The sequence below is a fragment of the Hipposideros armiger genome, unplaced genomic scaffold (assembly GCF_001890085.2).
Source record: "Hipposideros armiger isolate ML-2016 unplaced genomic scaffold, ASM189008v1 scaffold_184, whole genome shotgun sequence".
NCBI classification, from domain to species: Eukaryota; Metazoa; Chordata; class Mammalia; order Chiroptera; family Hipposideridae; genus Hipposideros; species Hipposideros armiger.
The window spans coordinates 1,092,597-1,099,837 of NW_017731534.1; positions in this window are offsets into that span (position 1 = coordinate 1,092,597).

Here is a 7,241-nt window from a genome sequence, read left to right on the forward strand (position 1 = left end):
GAGGAGGAGGAAGAGAAGGATCACTATCTGATTTGCCATAGAGACAGCCTTAGATAAAGCACAACTGAGGCTATTTCAGTCTCCAAAGTGAAAACATTCCTGCTGCTTCTTGAAGCCACAGTAAGATATATTTTATAAAGAGTGATGGTAATAATGCAACCGGCCAAATTACTTTCCGGTTCCACCTGCAATCCTCACCCTTTCATCAGAGCCCTCTTCCTGGAGGGCTAGGTTACTAACTACAGTAAGTAAGTAATAACACAGTTGTCATGCAGTTATAATAAGTGAGCGTGAATTCTCTTGAGTATTTAGAGGTGGATTGTGCTACATGTAATTGGATAGGAAGCGTAAGCCTTTCTAACTAACTTAGACATTAAGACTGGCTTACAGATTTTGCCACCACCATTCCATTTTGGGGCAGATAAAGTACTGATCCCTCAGAAATGATAATGGGAATAGATTGAGGAGAATAAAAAGATTGGGGAGACATGTGGGTATGATGGCATCCACTTATTAAGGATAAGAATCATTATCTTGTGAGAGAATTTGTATTTTAGGTAACAACAACAAAAAATACTTATTAGTTACCCTTTCAATTATATTTGAGTGGTATACTCTAACCAAGAAAAGGACCCGACTTTGCCCTTGTTAAATGTACATCTGAAATCTAAACTTAGTCTATTTCAAGCTTCTGGAATTAGAAAATATTAGATTTTCATGCATGTTGGTTCTTTTGCTTCAGCTATCTCATTTCACAAGCAAGAGCATGTTATTTTTATGCCAGGTTTAATCTACTCATTTCTTAGCTAAAATTGTCTAGATATTTGTCAAAAGATTTTGTCAAAAGAGATGGTGCACAATAATTATTTAATAAATTGTTGCTACAAAGACACAAAATACATATATAAATAGAGACCTGAGGAACAAGTATGCAGAGTTGCAGATGACAAATTATTAAATATCAAAAATGATTAGTGGAGAAAAACCATCTTAGCTGAGTAATGAGTGCTACGATTAACATATTCTGCAAATTTATCAATACTGTGGTTCAGCATGTCCTTATTACTCTCTAAAATTAATAATGACAGATACCAAGACCCTATTAATACTTTAATAATCTAATAGGCTGAGGCAAGCATGCAGCAGAGGAGAATGTGAATCGGTGGTCAGGTTGCTGGGCCATCTCAAGGGAGTCGGCCAGGTGAGAAAGCTAAGTCCTCATAAAGCTTTTTTAACTGCTTCCTGGGTTCATTCTCATATCAGCACCCAGTTTCAGGAAAGGTACTAACTTTGAACAGAAGGCTGTGCTTGTACATGGTAAAACCTACAGAGTGTTTAACATTCTTTATGCCCACAGTGCATTTTAAGAAATACTAATGTTCGTGTCAGCGTGTATCCTTAAATGCTCTGTCATCTGAGACATGATGGAACTCGTACAAAGAACATATATCTGGGAGTTTGAAGAAATAGGTTTTCTCTGACTGGAGCACTGGCAGTCTCCTTGTTCTAATCATCTTCAAATTCATCCTTGGTAGAAATGATATAATGTGCGTAGGCTACTGTGAGATACTTGAAGGAATAAAACAAGGAAATAAGGAAAGAAGAAAAGAACGACGTTGAACGACACATGTGAAGTACTTAGGGTGGTGCCCAGCAGGAAGGAGGCACACAGCAGTGCTGGTTGCCCACTTAGTCACTTCTGAGAGGTTCCTTTTCCACAGGAACCTTCACTTGACCTTCCCGTGTTGCGCACAACGTATCTTGAAGCTCTCATAAAATTTTCCTCAGAGTGGACTTTGGAAATGAAGGCTGTACTGATGGTTCCCCCTTGTAATATCATGTCCCTATCATTTGATGCCTGCAAACCTTGTTCTTTAGAGGAGGGTCTGCTTCTCAAGGGCTGTCAATCAGTGCCTCATTATTGGGTGGTTTTCAAGGATCATTTTTTTGGAAGCCATACAGGGCCAGAGAGAGCACTCCGCAGAGACCAAGTATTTCTCAGTTGGAATTTCTAATCTAAATACCACGACTGATCTCTAGAGAAAAGGGGGTGGAGTGGGTACAGGAAGCCAGAAGAAAAAAAGGCATGATTCCAGAAAAAAAGGGGAAAGACAGGAATTTTTGCCAGGAATCCAGAATTTGGATGCTCACCCCTTGACTAACACCCCAAATTGCAGGTTTGGTAACAGCTGCTGGAATCTGCAGAAGACCAGCATTAGCTCTGTTCTTAGAGCCTTCTTATACTTCAGCCAGTGATGACTCAGTTTAATCACCTGATTATAGTTAGAGCTCAGAGACAAGAAACACATTTCTTGTCTCTTTCTCTCTTTTTAAAATCATTTCCTTACAGTTTAAAAGAGGTTGGTTTTTACTTTGGTCTTGGCTCTGCTGCCAGCTGTCCTGACTGAGTTCTCTTTCCACAAGCCCCACCAAGCTCCCCCTCCTACATATGCTTGCTGTGCAGTCCTCAGCACTTTTCACTAAGCTGCTATGCCAGGCTCATATCGAAACCGGCCGCCTTCTTGACCCTGTCTGTTGACCAGCTGCTCTTCCCCAGGGCTTACTGCAGTGTCACCTGTCAGTGACATTTTCTCTTCCTTCTCTCCCTTCTTAGGCCTGATGAGCTCTGTTCTCTTTAATTCCACAGTACATTGAACATAATAAAGTGCTTGCAGGATTATGCTTATTTGTAGACACGCTTCTCTTCTTCACTGGGCTGTCGGCTCCTTGACGATGGGGTCTGTGCCATTCATTTCTTTTGAATTTTTCCATTACAATTGACACACAATATTATATTAGTTTCAGGTGTTCAACATAGTGACTAAATATTTATATAACTTACGAAGTGATCACCCCGATAAATTTAGTACCTATCTGACACCATACATAGCGATTACAATATTATTGACTATATTCCCTATGCTTTACTTTACATTCCTGTGATTGTTTTTCTAACTGGCCATTTGTACTTCTTAATCCCTTCCCCTTTTTCACCCACCCCCCAGCTCCTCTTCTACCTAGCAACCATCAAAATGTTCTCTGTATCTATGAGTTTATTTCTGTTTTGTTTGTTAATTTATTTTGTTTTTTAGATTCCACATTTAAGTTAAAACATGGTATTTTGTCTTTCACTGTCTGACTTATTTCACTTAGCATAATACCCTCTAGGTCTATTCATGTTGTTGCAAATGGCAAGATTTCATTTTTTATGGCTGAGTAATATTCCATTGTACATATGTATCACTTCTTTACCTAATCATCTACTGGTGGATACTTAGGTTGATTCTGTATCTTGTCTATTGTAAATAATGCTGCAGTGAACATAGGGCTGCATATGCATATGTCTTTTTGAATTAGTGTTTTGGATTTTTTGGGGATAAATACCTAAAAGTGGGATTACTGGGTCATATGGTAGTTATAGTTTTAATTTTTTGAGGAAGCTCCATACTGTTTTCCATAGTGGCTGCACCCGTCCTACCAACAGTGCACAAAGGTTCCCTTTTCTTCACATCCTCACCAATACTTGTTGTTTGTTGATTTATTGATGATAGCTGTTCTGACAGAGTTGATATCTCATTGTGGTTTTAATTTACATTTTCTTGATGATTGGTGACATTGAACATCTTTTCATATGTCTATTGTCCTCTTTTGGAGAAGTGTCTATTCAAGTCCTCTGCTCATTTTTTAATCAGATTATTTGTCTCTCGGATGTTAAGTTGTATGAGTTCCTTATATATTTTGGATATTAACCCCTTATCGGATGTATCATTGGCGAATATCTTCTCCCATTCAGTAAGCTGTGTTTTCATTTTGTTAATGGTTTCCTTTGTTGTTCAAAAACTCTTTAGTTTTGATGTCGTCCTGTTTGTTTATTTTTTTTCTTTTGTTTCCCTGTGCATTCATTTTTACATGCCTGCCAATGGAACATATGCCGATGAAACATTTGCTGAAAAAATATTCAATACATTCTCTTTTGTTAGTGACGTGTAACAAAATAATTTGAAGTTAGTAGGGAGCTTTTGAAGTTTAAGATATTAGTGAAAAGAATAAGTGATTATGTTTTATTGTTTGCTGTAAGACATATATGATAAATATGGGTAAAAATAATTGACTGGTGATGGTAATGGGACAAGCCATCTTGGAGGATGGCATAATAAGGTATGACAAAGGTATTGGTCTCAGGGTTCATTAGCCAGAGTTCTAGGCATAGCTTTCCCATAGAATCTTGTCATGGTACCTGGAGTTTCGCCTTTCTAGACCTAATTTTCTCATCTTTTAGGATGGAGAGACAGGATGAGATAATCTTATATAAATGCCATGTCATCAAGCTCTGAAACTGTCACCTATCATAACAGTTAGGGATTGTCACTTCCAAGAAGCCCCGTCTCTCTCTAGCCTCATATAAAGGCACTTAAATATTTCTTGTGCCCTACTCAGGTTTGGGGTCCTCTAGGTTCTTTTTCTTACTTTCTTCCTTTCATACTCTTCTCCCCCTTCCTCCAGAACTGTAGGTTTTGCCTTGAAGCTGCAGGATAGTTCGAACACAGTGAGGTATTATATGGCTCTCCCATTCTTCCCATCCACTACCTGTCTTTGCCTCATCCTCCATCCCCTCATACAAGCTTTAGCTCATCTCCAGCCAGCCCTTACCTTGAGCTGGCCCAGCTGAGATTTTAAGGCATCATTGCATTTTGTTCTCTCTTCATTTTTTGTGCAAAAGCCATATTACCATAAAGGTCTGAGGCCATTTCACTATTAGCTCAGCTCCCTTTTTTCTATTTTTCAGAACTCTTCCACCTTTAACATGACAATAGTAATAAATACTGTTTGCAGAATGTTTACTACATGCCAGATATGATAGGCATTTACTTACATCTCTTATCCTTGCAACATCCCTGAAGGGTAGATATTTTAATAGGAATTTTAGAGATGAGGAAATTGATGCTCAGGTCATTTAAATAACTTGCCCACATCGTCCAATTCCAAAGCTAGTGTCGTTTCTACTGCATTATGCTACATTTCAGCATAGGTAGGTCCGTATCAATTTGTTGTTGTTTTGTTCATGTCAGCTTTTTGTTTCAGAATCAATAGTTTATCATCAAAAAGAAAAAATCATTTCACAATACTTTAACACATCAACTTGCAATTTTATTTTTCCTTGTATATGATTCTATTCTTTGTTTTTATTTGCACATATTTTAAAGTGCTACGATCATAATGTGGATGTAGTCATTATAAAAATAATAATTCCATAAGCATTTTCTTTGTTGCTATCTTCCATATTGTCATTTTAATGGCTGTATAATTTTCTCAGATTGGTTTATCATAGTTAAAACAATTGTTTTTTACTATAGAACGTTTAGATTATTTCCTAAATTATTTACTAAATAAGTTATGTTATAATGATGATATTTGTATACTTTTTTAGATGAAAGGTAATACATTGGCTTCCAAAATCTCTATTATTGTGGAAATTTTGAAATATTCACAAGAAACTGGAAGGCACGCAACCACTTATCACTCAGCTTCAACAATAATCAGCATTTTGCCCATTTTGTTTCATCTACTCCCCCACTTTTTTCTTGAGAACATTAAAGGAAATTTCAAGTACCTTTTCATTTCACTTATAAGTACTTCAGGATAGACTTGTAACTGATAAGGACTTTTCCCTACTGTCATCTAATACTCAGTTTATGTTTAAATTTCCCTGATTATCACAAATGACTTTTCACATTTGGTTTGTGCACATTAGGATCCAGATATGGTTCACACATTGCAATTGGCTTTTACATCAATCACACACACACACACACACACACACACACACACACACACACACACACACACACACACGTTTTAATGCAATCAATTTGTTGGAGAAACCATGTCAGAAGTCCTATAGAATGTTCCCCATTCTGAGGCTGATGTTTCCTCAAGATTTATTTAACTTGTTTCTCTATCTATTATATTTGTTTTAATGGTAATTAGATGTCAAGAGCTTAGGATTGTGGCTGGATTTTTCAGAAAGAATACTTTGAAATAGGGTTCTTTTCAATTTGAGTTCAAACTTAGCATACTTCTTAGAACATTTTGCCAGATCATAAGCTTCTTTTCTTTCTTGTTCTGCTTGAAAGCCTCTTGTGCGAGTTTATTGAAATAAAAATCTGTTTGTGTCTGATGCATGGAACGTGGATCCCTGCTGCTCTAGCCATGGCTCCCTCACATACTCAGAGATTCAGTACGATGGGACCAGACTCATTAGAACTTACTTCATGATGAATTTCCACATTAACACACTAAAGAAGAGAAACCTCATTTAAACTACCCTAAGCTCAAAGAGCACAGAGGCAGGTCATTCTCTGACCTGTAAAGGCATCAATATGATGATCATGCCTGATCCACTTGAACTTAACCCGTGAACCAGAGCAATAAATGTCTAAGGTTGAGGCATCCTTTCTCAATTCTCAATTATTCCTCTTTCAAATCCAGGTGTTTGGGGGGCCCTCTAACAGCTTTCAAGAATATTTGGAGCAATTCCTACTTTTCTACCAAGGTTGAAGGGGCTAGAAGGAAATTGGCTCATGTTAACACGGGGCCCAGCGCCCTGGGGCCCTTTTCTATCTCCCTGTAACACATTCCTCCTTATATTTTAGATGTGGTATTTGTGGCTTCTCTTCAGGGCCTCGTAATTCCCAAAGTTACACCAAACAGAGCAAAGGGACGTCCTGCATGTGAGATCCTCGGAATTGTCCAGGAACTGGGAGGTGCAGAGCAGTTCTCTCTGGTCCCAGGAAACTACAAGGCATCTGTGGCTTTCCCTTTAGGTCATTGGGTAGAGTCAGATCTTCCACCGCCTTGTTTGCCTGACTCTTCCAGGCCACTGCATCTTCACAACCAATTTTAGCTTCATGAATAAAGCTCTAGCATTGCTGGGCAAGAAGGCATAAGGTACCACTGCCACCCTCTCTGCCATCTCTGTACCTGGAAGTGGTAGATCGAAGGGCCATTACATTTTTCAAATGTATGTCAGAGGCAGTTATGCTGTTGTGTTAATGGGAACATGGGTGAAAAGGGTTCCTGGCAATAGTTTCAGAGAGAAGGAGGCTGTGAAGGGCTTTATTTAATAGGGTGGCTTTTCTTTGGGGATTAAACTCAAGTATCTGAATTTTTCTCTTTTTTTTGGATAGTCTATGGAATAGCAACTTTGAATTTTGACATTGAGCTGTAAGAATAGACTTTTC